This window comes from Pelobates fuscus, chromosome 3 (genome assembly GCF_036172605.1).
Source record: "Pelobates fuscus isolate aPelFus1 chromosome 3, aPelFus1.pri, whole genome shotgun sequence".
Taxonomy (NCBI): Eukaryota; Metazoa; Chordata; class Amphibia; order Anura; family Pelobatidae; genus Pelobates; species Pelobates fuscus.
This window is the reverse complement of record NC_086319.1, coordinates 177,685,860-177,712,574: the sequence shown is the minus strand read 5'-3', so window position 1 is coordinate 177,712,574 and position 26,715 is coordinate 177,685,860.

The window sequence follows — 26,715 nt, the reverse complement described above, 5'->3', positions numbered from 1 at the left end:
TAATGAGGGTTGGGGGCGCCAAAATGCATCTTCGCCTGTGTAACTAAAAATCCTAGCACCGGCCCTGGACATGAGACCAAACAATGCAGAAGAGCTGAAGGCTGCTATTGAAGCATCCTGGTCTTCCATAACACCTCAGCAGTGCCACAGGCTGATAGCTTCCATGCCGCACCGCATTGAGGCAGTAATTGCTGCAAAAGGGGCCCAAACAAAGTCCATATGCTTATACTTTTCAGAGGTCCGATATTGTTCTATGTACACTCCTTGTTTTATTGATTGCATGTAATATTCTAATTTACTGAGATTGTGGATTTGGGTTTTTCAGGAGCTGTAAGCCATAATTATCGCACTTATGACAAATCACGGCTTGAGCTATCTTGCTTTGCATGTAATTCGTCTATGTCATATATTAGTTTCCCCTTTTACGATGCATTACTGAAATAAATTAACTTTTTCACGAAATTCTCATTTTTTGAGTATCACCTGTATATATACTTAATATATAAATAGTAATAGTAAAATACACTTAGAATGAAATTGTTTGTGTGTATATGTATATATATAGTTAATACATTGCTAAACACAAATACACAAACCAGTCAAGCCATAACACTTGCTTTTCCCACAGAAATCTCACTTTAACAGTGCTCTCACTACTGCAAGGTATTCTAGGTAGGCGTACAGGGGCAGACTGACCACAAGGGCAGATTGGTCATGGACCAAAGGCCCCAGGCAGTCAGGGGTCAGGCCAGCTGCACAGCAATGCTCTGGCTGGGGAGATCACATCAGAGATCTCCCCAGCCAAAAAGCCATTATTTCACTTATGGCAGTGATAGGTTGCTCCTGCAACCTATCACACTCTAAATGTCCCCCTCCTTCTCAGAGAAACCTGGCTGGCAGTGATGTTACTATTCTTGCCAGGTCTCCTCCTTACCATGGCTCTGCGGAGTGAGAAGTGAGAAGGGAAGAGGTGAGCCAGGACATTACATCACTTCCTGCCCCCTCCTCTCCTGCAGAGTCTGCTGAAAATCAGGAATGGCAGAATGAACAGGTATGTAAATATTTTCTTTAGCCCCTTTCCCCAACCCCCTTTACCAATCTAGCCCCATATGCCCCCCTTAACCCATCACACCCCTTATGCCCTCTTTACCCATCCCAGCACTACTGCCCCCCTTCACCCACCACAGCCCCTATGCCCTCCTTTACTTATCCATCCCCTAGGCCCACCTTCACCCACAACAGCCCTTATGCCCTCTTTTACTTATCCATCACCTAGGCCCACCTTCACCCACAACAGCCCTTATGCCCTCCTTTACCCATCTAGTCCCTAACCTCCTGCACACAAACCTAGCCCCTATGTATTCCTTTACCCATCCAGCCCCTATGCCCCTTTACCCACACAGCCATTATCCGACCCAGCACCCATCCCAGCCCCTATCCCTTCCTTTAATCATCCAGCACATATGCCCCACTGCACCCCTTATGCCCTCCTTTACCCATCTAGCCCTATGCCCCTCTTTACCCATCCAGCACCATATGCCCCTTGACCCACACAGTAATTATCCTACCCAGTACCAAGCACAGCCCCTATGCCCCCCTTTAACCATCCAGCCCCTATGCCCCCCTTCACCCACCACAGGCCCCATCCAACCCAGCACCCATCTCAGCCCCTATGCCCCCTTCACCAAACCCATCCCCTATGCTCTCCTTTACCCATCACAGCCCCTATCCCCCCTTCACCCACTACAGCCCTTATGCCCTCCTTTACCAATCCAGCCCCTATCCCCCCTGCACACATGCCAGCCCCTATCCATTCCTATACCCATTCAGTCCATATGCCTCCTTCACCCACTACAGTCTATATGCCCTCCTTTACCCATCTTGCCACTATCCCCCTGCACACATTCCCCCCCTACCCCTTCCTTTACTCAGCCAGCCCCACTGCACCCTTTATGCCCTCCTTTACCATCTAGCCCCTATGCCCCTCTTTACCAATCCAGCACCATATGCCCCTTGGCCCACACAGCCATTATCCTACCCGGCACCCACCACAGCCCCTATGCCCTTCCTTTACCCATCCAGACCCTATGTCCCCCTTAACCCACCGCAGGCCCTATCCTACCCAGCACCCATCTCAGCTCCTATGTCCCCTTCACCCATCCCAGCCCCTCTGCTCTCATTTACCCATCACAGCCCCTATGCCTTTCTGCACCCATCTTAGCCCATATACCCCCCTGCACCGTCTCTTGCCGCGTATGCACATTCAGCTGATGACATCGGAAGGAGGAGGAGAGTCCCCAGTGCTGAGGGAGCCCGGTGCTGGAGAAAGGTAATTGTTTAACCCCTTCCTCCCCCTAGAGCCTGGCAGGAGGGGGACCCTGAGGGTGGGGGGGCCTATTAACACTATAGTGCCAGGAAAACGAGTTTGTTTTCCTGGCACTATAGTGGTCCTTTAAGTTATTGGGAAGGATAAGAAGGAATCTTATTGTCTGCCCTCTGGGATTCAGCTACTCATCTCCTAACGAGACCTATTCATTATTTACTTCTGCCAGAACCTAAGGGACTCTTTCATACATTTTCAAAGAAGAATTAGCTTTGTGTTTTTATTTCTGAAGTAAAAAGAACTGTATTTTATGTTCCTAATTAAGGAGTTGCCTTATTTAATTTAATTTTGCCACATTATTCAGATTGAAACAATTACCTGCAAGATTATCTTTGCTCATGCATTATCATTTTAGAATCTTATTACAACAGAAGATTGCCAATGCAAAATTGTTTATTTCAATAAATATTATTTTCTTAAAGCGACAGTATTGAATCTCTTCATTCACCTGCGGTTGACTTCCAAATAACTTTTCCAAAAGTATTCAACTTCTAGGGGGTGATGGCAGTGGTGGTGTAAGTGGTGTCAGCAGTTCTTATGACCGAGGAAGAAGCGTTAAGACTCTGAGAGGCTCAATTTCCTCAATTTCTTCTTGAGGTTAGGATGTAACCTTGTTTTTTTTTTTAAAGTAAATTGGTAAGTGAATGTGCACCAACCTCACACTAGGATCAATGACCTTGGCTATCTCACACTAAGAGTTGGTGTGTCCCTGTCAGTGGCTACGTAAAGCAGTAACCTAACCAATATCCCACACAAGCACAGAGCAAAACATAAGTGTTCACTGTCTGCTGCTACCAACAGCTAGAGTCAAAGTGTCTAGAAGAATCCTGCTTGAAAATATAGTGTTTTGATTTTTCTACCATACCACCTCTTTCCACATCATTGGACAGGTGTCTTGCCCATCATGACAAACTAAGTTGCTTATTTGTGCCCCCCAACAAAACAAAATCAGCTTCTTCTACATTCCGGTACCCCTTTTAAGTGCCACAGCTAGAATGCTGAATTACAAATCAAATAAACATGCTCATCCATTGCAATGGTTTTTTGTTTGTCGATACGTCCATATGGTGCTTGAGAGTTATGTAATTCAGACAGCCTCTCTTCGATTGGCTGAAATTCGGACAAATTATATTTCATTTGAGAGTAAATGCAAGTTTTCTATTAACCACTATATTTTCAAAGGTATCTCAAAACACACAAGAGAGAGACTCGTTTTTATTCTTTCTCCTGCATCTATAGTTCATTTACTGGCAGTGAATATTTTGGGGGGGATTTAACATTTGGAGTGTTCCTTTATCTCTGTAAAGTTCAGGCCCCTACTCACAAAAAGAAGAAAGTGTCCTTACCTTTTCCACTATCAGCAATTCATTTGATTTCTGATTTACTTATAATTTATTAAAATAACTTTGCAAGGATATTAGGAGCAAAAACAGTACAAATCAACAAAGAAAAAATATTTACACTGTAATTAATAAGATGACCCCAGGCATGCACATAATGTGGTTCAATTAGTGCATTAGTTGACAAAATGAGGAGTACTGGGTCACCTTGGCCAAATTATATTTAAAACACAAAAACATAATTCTGCAAACATCTATATGAAAAAACAATGCTATTACATATTTATATTCAACAACAATATTCATATGCCAGACAGAGGCATAACTTATTAAACGAACACTGTTTGAACAAAAATAGTTACAGTGCATTTATGCAAAAAATACACCAAAAACAAATAAAACAGATTCAATAAAAGGGTAAAATTACTAGAAAATTATAGTATTCACTGCCCAAGCAAAGTATCAGTTCTTCTGTCTAAAGATAGCTTTTAGTGAATGAAATTCCAATCCACCGCAAATTCAGGTGGGCTCTTCAAATGGATTGAAATATTCCACGTTAAATTATTATTATTATTATACATTATTATTATGTACTTTTAGTTTGGGTTAGAAGGTTGTCGAAATCAATAAATGTATCCTAAATCTGGCTGAAAATATAAAATAAAATATATTTTTGTACAAGTGATTCTGATCTAAGTTTAACCGGGTATAATTGGATCCCCTCTGGGAACCTAGAGAATGAATATGATACCAAACATGTATTGTTTGTTATATCTAATGCCATGGAAATAATATTGCTTGTAAAAACGTATCCCAGTTCATTTATGAGCCATAAATGAACTCAGACGGCACATTCTAAAATTTGTGGTGTATTTCATCACTCTAGAGTTCTGGTCATAGCTGATATTACCCTACAATAGAGGGTAGTAAGGTGTAAGGCCAGATCCCTGTTTGTATATTTCTTTAAATCATTCAGTCACATGCACACAGTGAAATAGGATGTATTTGCTGATGTCAATTTCAGGAGACTTTTCAGTGGTATCCTACACAAATTATCACAACATTCCCAATACAATTATCTGTATTAGTTTATCATGACACACACTACTTGGCATAGGACACGAGGAAGGTAACCTACGGCACTACAGCTGTGAACAAAGTCTCCCCTGATGCTCTTTCAGTATTATGGCTGTTAGAACTTTCTGGAAGATGTAGTCCACACCATCTTGAGCCTAACCCTGGCATAGGAGGTCAGTATACAGAGCTGCAAATAGCCCTAAATGACTGCAAGTAGACCATTAGATATCACACTTCCATTAGCTCTGGCTAGCTTCCATCTTGTTCCCGCTTACTAAGTTGCCTTTTTTATACTTTTAGAGCAATGTTATCAGAGTAACAAAAGATCAGATCAACTGATATGTGGACATTTAGCTACATAGTAAACACATTAGATGCTAACTGGAATTCAAATCAAGGCAGGTATATCAAAAATACTATAATAACTTCACTTTACATGTATTTAAACTGACATCACACATAAAGATAGCCAATAGATAAATTGTGCAGGTTGTTTAAAATTAAAATGGATACAGACCATGCTCCTATATATAAGATAAGGCCAGGGACAAATGAAAGTATTTAGAAAATTGTGCAGACTCGATGGGCCGAACAATTCTTTTCTGCCGTCGCATTCTGTTTCTACGTTTCTATATGTTTCTATGTTTGCATTCATTCCGAAGAGCCAAAGATAAATGCTAAGTCCTTTTATGAGTGATTAGTTGTCTTACATTTACAGAGAGTAAAACCCTTTAAGAAACAGCTGCACATTTTTAAGGGGATTTAAATTCCTTAATCGTACATTATTTATGTAATGGCAACCCAAAGCACTTATGTCTACTCTTTAGAAAAAAAGTTAGTTATGAATAATCAGTTAAATTCCCGTGGGATATTCTGATATTTTGTTTCCTGCAATAAAATATTAGTAACCTGTTTAATCCCAAATCTGGTATTTTTATACTTTTATGAGTACCTAGACAAGGGATAAACAAATATTTGTAGAGTCAGCAAGCCCTGTTAAAAAAAATCTGCTTACTTTAGTTTTTTTTGTTTAGTTTTTTGTTTGGTTTGTCTTTTTATAATGATATCTATGTATACTTAAGACTCAGAACATCTACTGCTATTTGACCCATGGAAAACTGACAACAAATACAAAACAATCTCTCCATGTTGGAGACATTCCAATCAAACTGCGTGAGTAATTCACATTACTTGAACACGCCCAGTTAAATTATCTTTTTCAGATAAAAGATCTTTACTATCATAGGTGTGTGCACAGGGTGTGCCTGGTGTGCTTAACCACACCTTAATCCATCGCTGTGCGCAGTGGCCAAAGGGGGCTGCATGACCATTACAACCATAAGGTGGCATATAAGGCCACCTTAGGGTGCATTGATCCAGGGGGCGCAGGGTCCAGGTCACTGGCACTTCATGTTGCATTGCCACATGGACAGTGGTATAGTATCTTCTGTATCCTCTACCCGGTCTGACCAGAAGCTGCTCACTAATAGGAACGAACAGTTTCCTGTAAGACCGGCTAGAGGATACAGCTGATCTTCTACCATGGTCCACGCGGCCACTCTACAAAAGGAAGGGAAGAAGGAATAGGAGGGGACCACAAAAGGAAGGGGTGTGGAAGAGACCACAGGGGGATGGGGGAATGGAAGAGATACACAGAGGAGCTGGCGGGAGAGACAAGGTGCTGGGAAAGGGGAATAGTGGTTGAAATGAGAAGTAGACCCACGGAGGAAGAAGTAGACACAAAAAGGGGTTGGGGAGAGAAAGACAATGTGATAGGGGGAGACAAGGTGCTGGGGAAAGAGAGACAAGGTACCAAAGCTACCCAACAGAGAATTTGAACCTGGGTACTTTGCTGCCCTAGGCCTGTTACTTACCTCTGGGCCACAATTCAGCTCATGTTTCAACTTGATGTTTACCTTGTCTTGTCTCCAGCACTGGGGGGCTGGACTTTTCCTGTGGCTGCTCCTGTCAATCTCACTCCACCTGAAGCAGATGCCTAATTAGCCAGGTATAAAACACTGCCCCTCCCTGAGTTCTTTGACTCTGGTGATCGTGTGTAGTTCCTGTTTTCTTGTCTCCTGAACTTGTTCTCCAGATTGACCCCGGCTTCTGACCTTGGCTCCACTCTCCGTTTATCTCTGACCTCTGGCTTCCACTGACTTTGGCTTTCTTCAACTACTCTTCTGCTTGTCCTTGCCTGTACTGCCAATTGGAGCACTATTCCTGCACAGCCCCCGTGCACAGACTCAGAGCCCAGGTGTATTCTTACCTGGTCACCTTGGTCTGTGTTTATTTGCAATGGTGAGCTTATAACTCTGCAATGTTGGATTCCACACTAGGTAAGATCCTGACACTGGGGGAAAGAGACACTCAAGAGGTGCTGAAAGAGACACACAGGGGAAGGTGAACAAGACAAATACAGATGAGGCTGGGGAAGGGGAAGGGGAAAAAAAACAAAACAAACAGGGACTAGAGACACAGAAGTGCTGGGGCAAGAGAAACACACTGGAGATAGAGGGAGAAAGAGATACAGAGAGGGAAGGGGGGCGAGAATGTCAAGATTGGGGTAACCACTAGACACAGGGAGAAGGATGTTAGCCAAAAGAGAAGGAATAACTGGATATGTATACTGGACCTTAGAGTGGCCAAACTTAACGTATGCTTAAAAAGGTAAGAAATCGTAGTAAAATAGGCCTAGGTCAGGGAATATAGAGGTAAACAAGAACGAGAAAACAAGCCAAGATTAAAGGAATACAGAGAGTCAGAATAGTCAAAATACAAAACCAGGTCAGCAACAGGAAAAACAGAATAGTGATAAACGCACTCTCAGGCTAACAAGAACCACAACAGGGAAATTATTAACACCTACTAATTATTAATTATTAACACCTACATGGTCCTGTAATTTCAAAAAACGCCTTTAGGTCGCGTGAGGTTGTAATGGAAATATGGCAATCTTGCAGATAGTGCAGCGCTGTCTGCAGTTCTGTGGAGAGAACTGCAGCTGGAGGTATCCAGGAATGCAGCGTTCACCCCAGTGAGAGCAGCTTGGGACTGGGATCTTCGTGACTGCCGTGCGGCACCCCCAGGTATGTCAGAGAAAGACACACAGAGGGTTAGGGAGGAGAAAGAGAAACATAGACGTGCTGAGTAAGAAGATAGACACACACAAAAGTGGCTGGAGGTGAAAGACATACAGGGGTAGTGGGAAAGAGACACACAGAGGGTCTGGGGAAGGGGAAAAAGAGACACACAGAGAGACTGAAATAAGGAGTAGACCCACAGAGGGGTGGGGGAGGAAGTAGACCCACAGAGGGGCTGGGGAGAGAAAGACAAGGCGATGGGGGGGAGAGACAAGGTGCTGGGAGGAGAGACACTACTTTAGAAGTAGCTTTTTTTTTAAATATACCTATAAAACACTTTTGCATAGCATTTTATTAGTGTCTTGAGCTTTTATTACTAGGGCCTGGAAGAATTGAGCCACAACTGACAGCTTCCTTTTATTTCTAGAGCTTGATCACATTATACAAATCAAAAAGGCAGCCACAGGTACTTAACCCTGATATATGTTATCTCCTTGGTTAAATTTAGTCAATTACCCATAAATAAGGAATATATTATTACTTTGCATTTCAACTTCTTAATAATGTACAATTGTGAGTAGTACATTATTATTATTATTATTATTATTAATAAAAAACAAAACAAACTTTAAATTAAAAAGATTTCAAAGTGCTAGGAGGCAGTACTATTTCTTCACAGTACCATGCTTCTACTGCAGAGAAAACAATTTATTACCTGAACAATGCATTGAAACATCTATGTTGCATTATGCCTCTGTAGCGAAGCTCTAGTCCTGACAAGGACTTTTTTCCGCTGGATCTGTGGTACAGGAACTCTGGAATAAGGCCCTGTGAAGTGAATAGCTCTATCCCTCCCCTGTAACTGGATGGCACACAGCTCTGGGAGTACAACTGAAGTTTATTGAGCCACACTTGGCATTTATGCACAGTCCCCCAGCATGGGGTCTCCATTCAAAACAATACAAACCACTCCCAGGCGTCCCTCAATTTTCTCTCAGTTGCAGGTAACAACATAAAATAAATACATAAAACACCCTGAAAGTACAGTCATAATACACAGGAACCCCACAAATCTTTTATCCCCGAATAGCCCGGATCTGAGCGTCCAAGTTGTCCAAATACTAGCACTCAGATCACTTCGGTAGAACGGAATTGCCATTCAGGTAAAGTTCTGACCCGCCACAAGGTGATAGTCCAAAATAGTCCCAGAGGAAAAGAGGCAACGGCCGGTCAACTTTCGGGAGTTCCTGTGCGAAGGGTAGTTCCCTTTTCTCGAACATCATTCTCCTAACTTGTCTTGGAACTGAAGGGCAGTGGTACAGTTTTCTTCGGTGTTCGCGGGATCGAGCAGCCGAAAAGGGTTACACGCATCCGAACATGTATGTGTTTGGGAGACAAAATGGCCGCCATTCACTAGAGCTTGTTTGTTTCGTTATACGAATGGCGGCCACCAATTGAAAGCACTTAAGTCAATTGCTCCTTTGAAGTTAACAAGCCTGGGGTGGTCGGTGTTCGGGGAGGTATAAAAGGGGGACCACACATTCTCCATTCGGGAAACAAACAAGGGGGGCAAGAACAACCAAATGGAGGGGCATAGGTCTGCTACAGCCTCCTCCCAGTTCTCTCCCTGACTTAAACAGTTTACACTAAGTAAGTGACTCCTTTATTATCCATGATCCATGATGATAAGTGGCAGAACTAATATAGAGGGGGGCCCAGGTGCAATCCATTTTTGTGTGCCCCCTCTAGCACAAGAGTGGCTAAAATGTAGATGCCATCTATTGAACTCCCATGATGCTATTCCAGCTGGGGATTTACTATTTGCTCATACTTGCAGGTTTTATTTGTGAGCAGTGTTTGTGCGTATGAATGTACAAATGTTTTTGTATAGAGTATGTGTGTGCATGCAGGGATGCATTTATTTATTCTGATGCCATTGGAATGCAGTAGTGTACCTGTGTTTTTATGTTTGAATGCAGGGGTGTGTTTGTATGTAGTGTTGGCTTTTAAATGCAGGTGTGCTTTTGTGTGTAGTGTTTGAATGACAGTGTGTTTTGTATATAATTTTAGCATTTTAATACAGGGATGCATGTCCATAAATACATATTTGCAGATATTTGCAGATTACAGATATATAAACACACTGGCACATACACACACATAGATGCACACACTCAGATACACGCACTGGCACACAGATGCACACAATGACACATAAAAAGACCTTTTACAGATTAAGGGACAGCATACACATAAAAATACAGTTTTAAATTGTATTAGGTTACTTGCAATCACCTATTTTAGCAAACAAATATAGGGATTCATTTCCAACATATAGCCATATTGTGTTAAGCCCACCACTACTTCACAGTACCCCAATATCGGTGGGTCCTACACTGAATTCACACGTGGGAGACAAATTAAATAATGCGAGTGCTAAATGAGTTAGTGTATTTAATCTGTTGTAAGAACATTGTGTATATATTTAATGCAAAATTAATGTGATTAAAAAAATGCAGTGTCAGAACTAAACAATTAAAGTGCTATTGCTTTGATATATACAGTTGTGCTCAAAAGTTTGCATACCGTTGGAGAATTGGTAATATATGTACCTTTTTTTTTTTTTTAAGAAAACATGAGTGAGCAAGCAAAACACTCTTCTTTTAAATTCTTATGGCATTCATATTCAACAGTATGTTATAAGAGAATGCCACAATCATAAAACAAAACATGACAACAAAGAAAAAAAATGACCTTTACCCTAAATACCCTTAGTTCTTAATACTGTGTATTGCCCTCTTTAGCATCAATGACAGCGTGCAGACTTTTGTAATAGTTGTCTAAGAGGCCCCTAATTCTTTCAGGTGGTATAGCTACCCATTCGTCTTGGCAAAATGCCTGGAGGTCATGCAAAGTCTTCGGTCGTCTTGCATGAACCGCACGTTTGAGATCTCCCCAGACAGTGGCGTACACATGACCTATGGGGCCCCGGTGCGAAAATTGATCCGTGGGCTCCCCCCCCGCACGCTTACTCTGTGCGGGCCGGGGCCACAACACATGGCGGCGGGCACCTGGTCGCAGGGGTTGCAGGGCTGTGACCCCTGCGACCGCGGTATGTACACCAGTGCATGCAGATGCACACACACTTAAAGGACCACTACAGACACCCAGATCACATCAGCTCAATGAAGTGGTCTGGGTGTCAGGTCCCTCTAGTTTTAACCCTGCAGCTGAAAGCATAGCAGTTTCATAGAAACTGCTATGTTTCACTGAGGGTTAATCCAGCCTCTAGTGGCTGTCTCACTGACAGCCGCTAGAGGAGCTTCCGCGATTCTCAGACACTAAACGCCCATATAAAAGCATTGAGTAATACTTTCCTATGGGCGGTTTGAATGCGCGCATGACTCTTGCTGTGCATGCGCATTCGGAGCTGAGAGGCGGAGGGATCCCCAGTGCCAAGGGAGTCCGGCGCTGGAGAAAGGTAAGTGCTGAAGACACGCACATACACACTCTCACGAACAGACGCATACACACTAGCTAACACACGCATACACACTAGCTAACAGACACACACATTTACTGACAGAGACACACTCAGCGACATACACACTAACTTACAAAACATACGCTCACTAACAGACATCAAACAGACTCACTAATACAAACACACTCAGTAACAGACACACAGTAACACACTCACACTAACACACAGTAACACTCACAGTAACACTAACACACACACACTAACACTCACAGTAACACTAACACACAGTAACACTAACACACACACTAACACTCACAGTAAAAATCACACACTAACACTAACACACACACTAACACATTTTTTTTTTTAAATTAATCCCCCCAGCCTCCTTACCTTTTGGGGTGCTGAGGGGATTCCCTGGGGTCCAGTGGTGCTGCTGGGCTCCTGGGGGGCCGGTCACCCGGCGGGCAGGCAAGCAGGCAGGCGGGCGCGCGAGGGAGCACTCTCCCCCGAGTGCTTCCTCTTCAGCTCCCTCGCGCGCCGCGTACTGATACCGGCGCCGGAAGATGACGTCATCTTCCGGCTCCGGTATCATTGCGGTGCGCGAGGGAGCTGAAGAGGAAGCACTCAGGGGAGAGTGCTCCCTCGCGCGCCCGCAGGACCTGCCAGCCGGGTGACAGCAGGGCCAGCCTCGGGGGGCCCGGAGGTGGCCGGCTCCTGGGCCCCCCAGGAGAAGAGGCTGGCCAAGTGACATACATACCGGGTCGCATGGGCGACCGGGCCCCCTGGTGGGCCGGGCCCGGTTGCAGCCGCGACCCCTGCGACCCTGGTATGTACGCCACTGTCCCCAGAGTCGTTCGATGATATTAAGGTCAGGAGACTGTGATAGCCACTCCAGAACCTTCACCTTTTTCTGCTCTAACCACTTGTGCTTAGGGTCATTGTCATGCTGGAAAGTCCAAGAGTGTCCCATGTGCAGCCTTCATGCAGAAGATTACCAATTGTCTGCGAGTATTTTCTGATAACATGCTGCATTCATATTGCTATGAATTTTCACAAGATTCCCCATGCCTTTAGAGCTCATCCCCCCCCTCCACCCAACAAGCATCAGTGAACCACTATGCTTCACAGTGGGGATGGTATTCTTTTTACTATAGGCCTTGTTGTCCCAACTCCAAACATAGTGCTTATGGTTGTGACCATAAAGCCCTATATTGGTCTCATCGCTCCTAATCACAGTGTGCCAGAAGCTGTGAGGCGTGTCAAGCTGTTGTAAGGCATATCGTAACTGAGCTTTTTTGTGGCAGTAAAAGCTTCTTTCTGGCAACTCGACCATGCAGCTCAATTTTGTTCAAGTATCGTCATATTGTGCTCCTTTAAACAACCACACCATCTTTCTCCAGAGCAGCCTGTGTTTCTCCTGAGGTTACCTGTGTTTTTATTTCCTTATATCCTCAACAATTCTACTGGCAGTTTTGGCTGAAATCTCTCTTGGTCTACCTGACTTTGGCTTGGTATCAAGAGATCCCCGAATTTTCCACTTCTTAATAAGAAATTTAACCATACTGACTGGCAGTTTCAAGGCTTTGGATATCTTTTTATATCCTTTTCCATCTTTATAAAGTTCCATTACCTTGTTACGCAGGTCTTTTGATGGTTCTCTTCTGCTCCCTATTTCTCAGTATCTACCCTGCTCAGCGCATCCATGTGAGAGCTAACAAACTCATTGACTATTTATACACAGTCACTAACTGCAATTTAAAAATTGCAATTCCAACAGGTGTGGGAAATTAACCTTTTAATTGCCATTTTAACCTGAGTGTGTCACCTTGTGTGTCTGTAACACGGTCAAACATTCAAGGCTATGTAAACTTTGATCAGGGCCATATGGGTGATTTGTTATCATTATGATTTAAAAAGGAGTCAAACAACTAAGTGATAATAAATGGCTTCATGTGATAACTATCCTTCAATAAAGTGTTTTTTGTTTTTTTGCATTAACAGTAATTTTTTCAAAATCAATGCCAGAATTTCACTATTTCTGCCAGGGTATACAAACTTTTGAGCACAACTGTAAATACATTGTAGAGGACCACCACTAACCCGACTGGTTACCGCTGCTAAACTTTCCTCATAGCCAGACTGGAATCGTTCGTGATTATAGCTCTCTTATAGCGTGATTATAGCTCACTTCCACCAGTAATCAGACGAGATATAGTTCTGGGAGTAAGATGAGATAGGATGAGATAGGAGGCAATGCGAGCAACTGCAAGGACTCTCGGTGTTAGAAAAAAAATTAATAAAAGTTATTTACTGTCAGCTTTTAAAGATAAAAGGCTGAGGGGGGATGCGAAAACTAAATCCAATATGGAAATAAAATTGTAAAAAAAAAAAAGATTTATTTTGGAAATAACTGTTTCGTTATAAAGTGCCAACACAAATGATGTACATGGAGGTGTTTATTTCTCTCATAATTATTAGTATTCAGGGTGAGAGTGTGCCTACATTTAGACTACCAAGACTCCACTTAATGCTTCAGGCCTGGTCAGAGCCCTTAGCAATACATCTGCAGTTATATATGTTGTTGTATAAGTTCTGTAAGTTTTTTGTGATATATATTTGAGGATACTGGTATTTCAACTAGACAGGGAACACAGGAACAGAGTATACTTATCAAAACTTCTAGAGGTTAATTTACATTATAACAAACACAAAGAGCCATAAGGTGTCACTGTTACATAATATATATAGTCAGAATGTTAAAAGTAGGCCAGATATAGTCATGGGAGTTTCCACACATGTCACAGGGCATTGTGAAATATTTTAAATAAAGAAGCCAGTAAAAAAGAAATCCCCTTCCATTGCTACTGAAATAATGTGAATTAATTAACTAAACCAGGGATAGGCAACCTTCGGCTCTCCAGATGTTGTGGACTACATCCCCCATAATGCTCTTACACACATAATGCTGGCAAAGCATCATGGGAGGTGTAGTCCAAAACATCTGCAGAGTCGAAGGTTGCCTATCCCTAAACTAAACGAACAAGCAGTTTGATCCTCAGCATTGCCCTACCACCTCGCATCTGACCTCAGTGTCAGGGTTAAACTGATTCTGGATGCTATCACTATGTGTTTTCTTATATCACTCCCAGTAGGCATCATTTATGTTCTGCCAAAACATGTGCATTATATTATGCATATATTCTGGCAATGCCACATTGACAAAGGAATGTATAATTCTTTAAGTTGAAACCCTGAAGAACCCCTTTCCCACAGGTGGTTCTTGAAGACCAGGGGTAGTCAACCTGGTAGTCACTAGTGGGCGATTTGGGATTTCAGATTGGCAGTGGTGGGTTTTGCAGAAAACGTCCAGTGGGCAGCGATAGCCGTGGACCAAGGCCGGCAGGGGAGATCCTTTCATCTCCCCTGCTGGCCCATGCAGACCCAGTCTTGCTGTAAGCCCTCTCGGGCTGGTGTGGAGATCAAAGATCTCCCTCACTGGCCTGCTGGCACTTAGTTACAACAAAGGGAGGGAAAGGCCTGGGAGGCTCTGTGTTCCTCCCGCAAGGAGATTGGTTGGAGCATTGCCGCATGTTACCATGGCAACGCTCCGATACAGTGCTGTGCTCGCAGAAGGACGGGAGAGTCTGCCTGCAGCCGGAGGAGCTGCATGCTAAAGTGAACATGCCACCACTTGGACACCAGGGCTTGCAGCATTATGTCCCCCCTCCCTGGTAAAAGATAAGAAGAAGGGAGGGGGAGACATTAAGATAGATTTTTCACATCTCACCAACCTACACACAGCACAGGCCCTATGGACCCTTCCCACACTACACCCCTCACACAGCCTGCCCCCTCACACACACAGACTTCCCCCCCTCAGACAGACTTCACTCCGTCAGGCAGACTTCCCCCCGCAGACAGACTTCCCCCCGCAGACAGACTAGCCCCCGCAGACAGACTGCCCCCTACACACACGCACTGCCCCTACACACACGCACTGCCCCACATACACACCACACACCCACACAGAACCTCTCAACACATACATCCGGCACCCTTCACACACACACACATCCAGCACACTTTACCCACATACAGCACCCCTCACACACACACACACACACTGCCCCCTCACACACACTGCAACTCTCACACACATACTAAACACTTCACACAGAAACACACACACACACACAGCAGCCTTCACACACACAACACCTCACAGACACATAAAAAAAGTAGAATAGAAAATAGTAAAACATAGATTAATTTAAGTACATATTTTTTTTAAAAAACCTCCTTTCTAAATAAATAAATCATATTTGCACTATAAAATTAGTTACTATGGCACAGATGGGCGGTAAGGAAATTTTACCATCAACAAAGATACAAAAGTGGGCAGTAGGTATTAAAAGGTTGACTACCCCTGTTGTAGACCATAATTTCACTGAGTTACTGATCTGGCATGTTATTCGAATCTCCAGCTGTCTGGTACAATTTAAACATTGGCCTGGCTTGGCTACAGAGGCAGAGTATTACTGGCCTGACACCATTGCCAACCTTGGTTCTGGTTAGAATCTACACTTGCCTATCCGGCTCATTGAAAGGTATTGTGTTAGGGATGTCCACCTTGATAAGTGGTATTATGCTTCCCCTGCATTTCTTTCTTATTTTTTCTAATTTTCTTTCTTACCTATACTATTTGGGTTTGTGGTACTCCTTACTGACAGACAATTGTTTCAATATAAACACTATATATTATTTAATCAAATACAATAGGTGCCTTTAAAATGAGGCCTGATTATTTTTATATGAATGTAATCATTTTTTACAAAACAGTAAAGGTGAGACATGCATTTCTAATAACAGCCTTAGCTTGTTGAGCAAGGGAGATCCCATCCAGAGAGTACATTAGCTAAATTCCCCTTCCCCCTAATGAATATAGAGAAAAGAAAAAGAAGTATATTAATTTTAATTTGTCAGGTTTGGAATGCTCTGCAGAATAAGTAAGGTCATTACTGCCTGGGGTGTAGTGGAGTAGGCAGCAAATACCTAAGTGATGATCCACCTTAACAAAAATAGATGTCGTTATTGTTGCACAGAGAAAATATCACACTCCTTGTCTAGCTACTATTTACGTAGTGGTGATACAGTTAGAAAATCTAAACCAATGGTAGTCAACCTTTTTCTACCTACCGCCCACTAATGCATCTTTTTGGTTGAAAAAAATTCCTTACCGCCCACCAGTTTTCGCGCAAATGCAGAATATTTTTTAGAAAGGAGGGTGTTTTACAAAAAATAAATGTACGTACATTTATCTTTTTATTTCTACTTAATGCAGGTTTATAAGGTTTTTAACTTTATAAAGTTTAATGAGAAAACAATAAAGTAAATTGAAATTACCTTTACTAGTGATTAATGAGATCCTTGAGGTTGATGCTGCGAGACTAAATATTTGATATCTGGTTTGATTTTCGTAAGGAACAAACAAAGGTCTCTTTCAGTGATATTCAGACGACTTCTCTGTTTGCGCATAATATGATTTCTCATTTGTGCGTCAGCTCATCTCCTCTCCCTCCTCAATCCCCCTCCCCACCTTTTTTTTCCCTTTTTTCTATTTTTTAACCTTCCTTGTAGCGATGCCCAGTAGGAAGGCTGAGCTAGGTAGCCCACTTACTATAGTCCACTATAACAGACAGGCACACATACAGACACACACACACACACACACACATACAAGACACACACACATACAGACACATACATACACACACACGACACATACAGACAGACACACACACACACATACAGACACACATACAAGACACACATACAAGACACACACACACGACATACACACACACACACAGACACACAGACGCCACACATACAGACACACACACGACACATACAGACACACACACACATACAGACACACACACACACATACAGACACACATACAGACACACATACATACACACACACATACATACACACACACATACATACACACACACATACACAAGACACATACATACACACACGACACATACATACACACACACACGACACATACACACACAAAGACACATACAGGAACACAGACAGACACACATACACACAAGACACATACATAGACACACATACCAACAGACAGTCACACATACATACAGACATACAGACACACACGACATGCACACACACATACAGACACACACATAAGACATACATAGACACACACACACATGCAGACACACATATATACAGACACACACACACACACACACACACACACACAACATACATACAAAGACACACACACACAAGACATACATACAAAGACACACACACATTATATTTAAGTCACCTTCCTGTTTCCTACCTTTTAGATGCAGGAGGGTGACTTTCCCTGGGGTCCAGTGGTGGCTCAGGTGGATGGGAGTCAGAGTTCCCACTCTGACTCCCTGGTCTTCCTCCCGCGCGGCTCTCAGTGTTAGCTGGGAGGAGTGACGTGCAGTCACTTCCTCCCAGCTCTGTGATGTCATCACAGGGGGCCCGGTTGCGCTGTTAAAGCGCCCAGCGCTGACCGGGCCCCCTCACAATCCACATCCATTGGGTGGCCCTGACAGCATGGGCCACCCGATGGACCCCTCCATATGCGGCCCCGGCGGTTTGCCGCGCAGGCCGGGGCCGCAAATGGTCACGGCGGTACCCAGTCGCAGGGGTACCGCCGGCTCACACCCGCCCGCCCGGTCGTCAAAACCTGGAATTCCCTACCGCCCACCTGGAATCCTAAAACGCCCACTAGTCGGCGGTAGGGACCAGGTTGACAACCCATGATCTAAACTAAATGGTAGCTATTCTATTTACTACAAAATGGTGCTAAATTTGAATATTATCTTCCTAATATCTCATACATTTCATGATATAGCACTTTATCATAGTGAAACATGTATGATTCAGTTCTTTAGCAAGTTACACATATGCTTTTGACATTGCCCCCTCCCCCCCATTTTATATTTTTACGGATGTAAAAATGAATAAATAAAGAGGTTTATATTCTTACAGCACAATTTACTATATGGAAGAAAAACACAAATTAATTAGATTTTACTGTTTGTCAACTTTTGATGTGTTGGTTAGATGGTTATGAGTCTTTTCTGAAAACCTGTATGTACATGACGGATTTTTTTTTTTTTTCTTGTAAATGAATACTTCCTTTTTAAGTTCAGCAATAAATATAATTTTTATGTGACAAATAGAGATAGAAATGTCAAATAACAGGTAAAGGACAATGGAGATACACTAAAACAATAAACGAGTCAAGGTCAGGGATACAGAGAACAGAGTAGTCGAGATATGTTGAGATCAATAACCAGGAAGCAGTGTACAGAAAAAGCATGCTCTCGATAACCAAACTAGAAACTACAACAGGGCATTGAACTGATGTAAAATGTAAGTATTTATAGGCCTGGGGCACTTCCTTGATAGCCACGCTTCCAGAAAAATTAGTGGCAACGACATGGTGATGTCACAAAGTGAGTGTGGTTTAATGACATCATATAAAAAAACAGGGTTATAGCATCTGGCATCAGAAACACTGGCAAACATGTCTGAGAGTGTGAGACTCATGTGATGTTTTCTTACCAACATGCCATTTGAATAAAATATTTTTTTTTTAAATGAAAATAAATTTCAGGCTTGCTTATAAAAACTTTTGCCACTTAGAAAAGCTAAACCAAGCAACTTAAATTCACTTACTAGTCTTAACTGATAAAATGCATCATATGCCCAGGTTTAAAGGCTATTTTGTTCTGTCTATGAAGTATAATGCGACCTGCAGGATGCTCCATAGACCTCATCATTGTAGTCTCATATATGTACAAAAGTTCAACGCTTGGGTGAGCTCCTGGCAGCTGAAGCACCAGAAGCTGAAGATGACTGGCAGGAAGAGCATGGTGGCCAGGAGGGAAAGGTTCAGGTAAGTATAACCCACCTTCCCTTGCACCCTTCAGCCTCTGCACTGCCAGCAGATCAGTCATTGTTGGCGGTCTTTGCAAATTATGTCCAACCAGCCCAACACAGAGAAGTTTTAATAGCCAATAAACTAAAGCAAGGGTCTCAAACTTTATTATCTTCCCAGATTATGGCATTGGGATCCTAACACCCACCCCTTATTCACGCACGTACAAATATATCATGCAGACACATACAGAATCATTCTCCCAGACACCCGCACACAGATATAAAGTGAAACACAGAAACCCAATCCTCAAAGGTATGCACACACAGATACACAGACTGTAAAACACACATTCACAGATACAGATATGTATCATATAATTTTTTATCTTTTCACGTGGCTGTTTTATCATCAATTCCTATCAAATTTAGTGGTAAATTTAATTGTTTTTCAAATACATGTTAAACTTCAAAGATTCTAGATCCGTATTCTGCTGCATAATAACCACAGGTTTATCTTTGGCAGGTTTTGGGGAACGTATAGAAACAAATGAGGGACAAGCCCAAATTTTGACACATTTTTGACAACTCACAGGGCCCCAGGCAATAAGAGATCAAGAGCCTCCCTACCAGTGCAAAATTTTTTGAAACACAGGCGAAGATGCATTTTGCCACTCTTCTTCACACTCCTCACCCCCTTGACTGTGCTTTCACAGAGCTAGCATGAGCATTCTTCACCTAGAATGGTTGTATGAGAGCCACACGGTTGTAACTCCCACACCCACAGGGTCTTTTAAGGGGTTACACCAACCAAAACCAATGTGGGCGCTGCATGCAGTGCTTTAAATCACCAAAGTTGAAGAAAACCCCCAGGGTCTGAAAAGACACTGATATGGTCTCCCTGCTTCCCTATTCTGCCAACAATGAATGTCACTGGGTGTTGCCATCTGCCCAGCACCAATCGCTGTGAGATTTGCAGGGACAGCAAGCGGGAACAGCAACATGTGAAGGAGATCTCCCTCACATTTTGCAATCACTCAAGGCAAAGCACTCTCAAAGTGTGCAGGGTTGTTGTAGGGTTCACGTTATGGTTACTGCAGCCACCACAACCACTTCTGCTTCTGGGGGGGAGGAGCAATCCGTATGTTTATCGTTTCAGTTTTCAACTCTGCCTTTAGAGAGATAACAGTTAAGTTGTGCTGGAATTTGGTTATACTCCTGGGACACCTCTGGAACTCTTTTCCAGACTGACTATGTGAGTCCTAAGCATACAAAATGTCCATTGTCAACACGTAGTGCACACTGGTGACAGCCATAATAAGCTTCTTCGCTTCCAGGTAGTGCATTGAGCGTGGCTGCAAGGAGAAGCTTATAGGACTGTGTTTACGTGGCTCATGTGCACACAGTCCAAATAACTGTCTATTTGTTGCACTCCCCTACATTGATTTCTTACCTTTCTCTTGTCCACCCTATACCCTCGCAGCCCTCAGTCTCTTACTCCTCCTCTCTTGGATTGGGAGGTGGGCAGGCTGTAGCCATGAGGTGAGCTGTTACTCAGCCTAATTCGCAGGTTATGGACACACACACAGCACACATATGTGGTTTAGCACTCACAGCTTCTGATAAAAGAACCATTAAATTCAATGCCCAAGGTCCAACAATGCTTTGTTATGAAAAACATTTGATTAGATATCAGACAGATAATCAGTGATGCGGCATGACATCAGAGTAGGCATGGAGAAGTCTTGAAAACTTGGCTTGGCTCTGGATTCAAAGTAAGTTTTAAAGGATCACAAAAGGCACCCAAACCACATAATCTCAGTGTAGTTGAAAGGCTAAAAACTCCTCTAGTTGCTGTCTACCTGAGCGCTTATATTCCTGCCATGCCTGCCAAATAAATTTGGACTTCATGGTAATATTGCTAAATCAGTAATGGCTTTATACGGCAAGAGTAGTAGGAGGCGATTTTACATCAGACTGTATTCATCTAAAGAATGGGTCCAGGCAGGGATGTCCGCTCTCTCCACTATTGCATCAGATGGCAGTCGAGCATTGGCAATTATGGTGAACAAACAGATGAAAGGCCCTTTGGTTTTGGGTGACACCTCTGGAACTCTTTTCCAGACTGACTATGTGAGTCCTATGCATACAAAATACAGTGTGGGGGGGGGGGGGGGGGTTAAAAAGAATGGAAGTTGTTTACCTGTCACAGCACTCTGATTGGTTGGTTTGAAATCCACCAATCAGAGTGCTCTGTGTCATTTTACACTGCGTGGGAAAGTTATGTGGAACTTTCCCACGCTGTGTAATTTGACTCATAACTCTCTGATTGGTTACTTAATCCACCAATCAGAGTGTTATGAGTCAAATTACACAGCGTGGGAAAATTCCACAGAACTTCCCCACGCTGTGTAAAATGACACAAAGCACTCTGATTGGTGGATTTCAAACCAACCAATCAGAGTGCTGTGACAGGTAAATGTAGAGACTTACCTGTCAGTCTCTTCATTTACCTGTCAGAGCATTCTGATTGGATGGCTTAAACCCACCAATCAGAGTGCTCTGAGCCTAATTTCAGGGCGGGGCAAGGCTTTATATGCCTTCCCCCGCCCTACAGAGCTCAGTCTGCGCGGAGCCCTCACCGGGTGAAGATGGATTTTTTTTTTCTTTATTGCGTCGGTTATTATGGATATTTATTTGGCCTTTTTTGGGGCTGAAAAAAGATTTTAGAAGAAAGAAAACATCGAATGGTAAGTTATTTTTTTTTACAGGTTCTTAGTTAAATGTCCCCCCCTCATTATTTTTAGGGTGAGGGGGGTAGGTAGGGGAATCATTTTTTAGGGGGGAAGGGGTGACTAGGGGTTTGGGGACCCCTAGTCACCTGGGGGGGAAATTTTTTTAGGTCCCCCCCCCGCTGCTCAGGGGTGGGGGCCAGGGGGGAGGACAATTGGTCCCCCCTATTGGTATTTAGGGCCCCCACCCACCGCTTAGGGGTGGGGGCCAGGGGGGAGGACATTAGGTCCCCCCCTTTATTAGTATTTAGGGCTGTCACGTCTAAACATTTGTTATGAAGGAACACAACTGCAGATTTCGTATAGTTTGAATATTTATTATAAAAAGTAAAAGGTAATGACTTTAATTCCAATTTACAGGTACTGTTGTTTTAAGTAATAAACGATAACTGAAGTCCACAATTATAAGCACTGTAGCTTTAAGTAGTAAATGATAACTGAAGTCCACAATTACAGGCACTGTAGCTTTAAGTAGTAAATGATAACTGAAGTCCACAATTACAGGCACTGTAGCTTTAAGTAGTAAATGATAACTGAAGTCCACAATTACAGGCACTGTAGCTTTAAGTAGTAAATGATAACTGAAGTCCACAATTACAGGCACTGTAGCTTTAAGTAGTAAATTATAACTGAAGTCCACAATTACAGGCACTGTAGCTTTAAGTAGTAAATTATAACTGAAGTCCACAGTTACAGGCACTGTAGCTTTAAGTAGTAAACGATAATAAATTGCAGACACTGAATCAATAAGGAGTCTCTTAGTAGAGTTAACGGTTTAGGTGATAAGTAATTACAATAGCTGTTCCATACTTTAACTGAAGCAAGACAGATGCAGATAACTGATATGAAGTATGAGTTGAAGTTAGCTGTAACGGAATTGTTTTTACCGAAGGACTTTTGGAGACAGGTAATAACAGCTTTTAGATGAAACTCTTATCACATTGGTTTTACTTAGCTTCCGGCACATAGAACACTGGTTTCCCGAGATCTCCTCAGAGGCGTATGAAGAGTGTTTAATCTTTAGTCGTGGATGAGGAGAGGTGAAGGGAACTTTGCAGAGTCTTTCAGTCCGGTCTGGTAGCAGAGGCTTTCACAACAAAGTTGTAGCCGGGTTGTGAGTAAGGAACGTAGTTCAATAATCCAGCCCTGATCAGCTGGTGCAGTCAGATTAAATAGGCAGACCGTGTCATAAAGGGGTGTGGCTAGGCTCCGTGGAACCAGGAAGTAAGAGGATACCATAGTTAAGGCATGACAGTACCCCCTCTTTAATGAGCAACCTCTGGGTGCTATTGACTTGGTTTAGAAGGGTAACGCTTGTGAAATTTGGAAACCAATTTGTCAGCATGAACGACAGAGGAGTTTTCCCATGTATCTTCATCAATTCCATATCCTTTCCATCTGATGAGGTATTGTAAGGAGCCACGATGGATCCTTGAATCCAGTATACTTTGAATTTCGTATTCTTCTTCACCCTGGACCAATATGGGATCAGGAGAAGTAGTGACATTTCTTTGGAAAGGGTCAGGATGATAAGGCTTTAGCAATGACACGTTTGGATCTTTGACATACAGAACAGGAATTGACATAAGATTCAATAGTTTGGTCTTGACGAGGCCACCAATAGTATCTTTTAGACAATTCAAGGGTCTTTTTCATACCTGGATGACCTGCCAGAGGAGAATCATGAATAATTTCAAGTACTTTAATTCTGAAAGAGGGAGGTACATAAATCCGGTCTTTAAAATAGTAGAGACCGTTTTTCTTGGATAATTTACTTGATTTAGGAAGTTCAAGAGCGTCTTCACTGAGACCTTTAACGTCGTCGATAAGAGAAGATAGGATTCCAATGACTGTAGGAGGAGGAGACTCCAGTTCGATGTCAGAACAACATGAGGTTTTAGCTGGTTCTTTCGTAGACTGGAGAATTGGAATACGTTGCAAGCATGTTTTCTTGCAATAATCAGAATCAAATGCAAGAGAGAAGGGAAACCATGAGATTTGAGGGTTGTGGTTCCTTAACCAGTTGATCCCTAATATAATAGGAAATAATGGTGATGAGATGACATCAAATATAAGACTTTCCGTATGAGTATGATTGATGGTTACTTTTAGAGGGATGGATTCATGAAGTATTGGTCCCGATGAGATGAGGGACCCGTCAATCACTTTAACAGGTACAGAAGTTCTTTTACGAACACAAGGAATTTTATTCTTTGTTACAAAGGCTGAGTCGATGAATACTCCATTTGCACCGGAATCGATAACAGCCTTGGTTATAATTCTTTTATTGTCCCACTGTAATACAAGAACGATAGGGGACATTTGAGTATTTGCTGTAGAGGGAAGTACACTTAGGATGGAAGAGGCATGAGACTGCCTTCTGCCTTTTATCCGTTTCAATGAAGGACAATCAGAGACTAAATGAACTTGAGAGGCACAATACATGCATAGGTTTAATTGACGTCTTCGATTTTTCTCTTCAGGAGTGAGGGGACTTCTTATTATCCCTATTTCCATAGGTTCACTTGGTATGGAAGTCTTATCTGGAGCTTTTGAGGGAGTGAAAAGTTTGCGGTCTTTTGAATGTGAAAGGGCTTTTTCGGCATTTCTTTCTCTTAATCTTCTGTCAATGCTGATTGATAGGCGAATTAGAGCGTTCAAATTAGTAGGGAGTTCTGTTCTAGATAATTCATCTTTTACAGCTTCCGATAAACCAATTCGAAATTGGTTGCGCAATGTGATGTCATTCCATTGCGTTTCTATAGCCCATCTTTTGAATTCAGCAATGTAATCTTCAACGGGTCTATTTCTTTGCTGTAGTGTTCTGATTGTTAAATCAGCTGTAGCTTGTTTGTTAGGATCTTCATAGAGAAGAGACATGGCTTCAAAAAATTCATCCAGTGAATCTAAAATGGGGTCATCGTTTTCCAGAAAGGAATGAGCCCATGACATAGGTTCACCTCTTAGAAAGGAAATAACCGAACAAACTTTAGTTCTTTCTGTAGGATAGGATCTAGGTTTCAAAGCAATTAAAAGTTTGCAAGAGTTGAGGAACTCCCTGTATCTGGAACGATCTCCATAGAACTTTTCAGGGTTACATACAGCAGGATCACTAGCCGAGTGCAGAGTAGTATGAGGAGTATGAGTTTGTAAATCTCTGATATAAGTGAGAAGTCTTTCATTAGTAACTTGCAGGTCTTGCACACTTTGGGCTAGTGCATTAACTCTTTGATTCAGCGTAGCTATAGTAGAATCGAAATCTGCTGGATCCATTACAATGGCTGGATTATTCTGTCACGTCTAAACATTTGTTATGAAGGAACACAACTGCAGATTTCGTATAGTTTGAATATTTATTATAAAAAGTAAAAGGTAATGACTTTAATTCCAATTTACAGGTACTGTTGTTTTAAGTAATAAACGATAACTGAAGTCCACAATTATAAGCACTGTAGCTTTAAGTAGTAAATGATAACTGAAGTCCACAATTACAGGCACTGTAGCTTTAAGTAGTAAATGATAACTGAAGTCCACAATTACAGGCACTGTAGCTTTAAGTAGTAAATGATAACTGAAGTCCACAATTACAGGCACTGTAGCTTTAAGTAGTAAATGATAACTGAAGTCCACAATTACAGGCACTGTAGCTTTAAGTAGTAAATTATAACTGAAGTCCACAATTACAGGCACTGTAGCTTTAAGTAGTAAATTATAACTGAAGTCCACAGTTACAGGCACTGTAGCTTTAAGTAGTAAACGATAATAAATTGCAGACACTGAATCAATAAGGAGTCTCTTAGTAGAGTTAACGGTTTAGGTGATAAGTAATTACAATAGCTGTTCCATACTTTAACTGAAGCAAGACAGATGCAGATAACTGATATGAAGTATGAGTTGAAGTTAGCTGTAACGGAATTGTTTTTACCGAAGGACTTTTGGAGACAGGTAATAACAGCTTTTAGATGAAACTCTTATCACATTGGTTTTACTTAGCTTCCGGCACATAGAACACTGGTTTCCCGAGATCTCCTCAGAGGCGTATGAAGAGTGTTTAATCTTTAGTCGTGGATGAGGAGAGGTGAAGGGAACTTTGCAGAGTCTTTCAGTCCGGTCTGGTAGCAGAGGCTTTCACAACAAAGTTGTAGCCGGGTTGTGAGTAAGGAACGTAGTTCAATAATCCAGCCCTGATCAGCTGGTGCAGTCAGATTAAATAGGCAGACCGTGTCATAAAGGGGTGTGGCTAGGCTCCGTGGAACCAGGAAGTAAGAGGATACCATAGTTAAGGCATGACAAGGGCCCCCACCCACCGCTCAGGGGTGGGGGCCAGGGGGGAGGATATTAGGTCCTCCCCCTCTTACTTTTGTTTAGGGTCCCCACCCACCGCTCAGGGGTGGGGGCCAGGGGGAGGACATTAGGTCCTCCCCCCTTACTTTTGTTTAGGGCCCCCACCCACCGCTCAGGGGTGGGGGCCAGGTGGTAGGACATTAGGTTCCCCCCCCCCAATTTGTGTTCAGGGCTGCCACCCACCGTTTAGGAGTGGGGGCCAGGGGGGAGGACATTAGGTCCCCCCAATTTGTGTTTAGGGCCTCC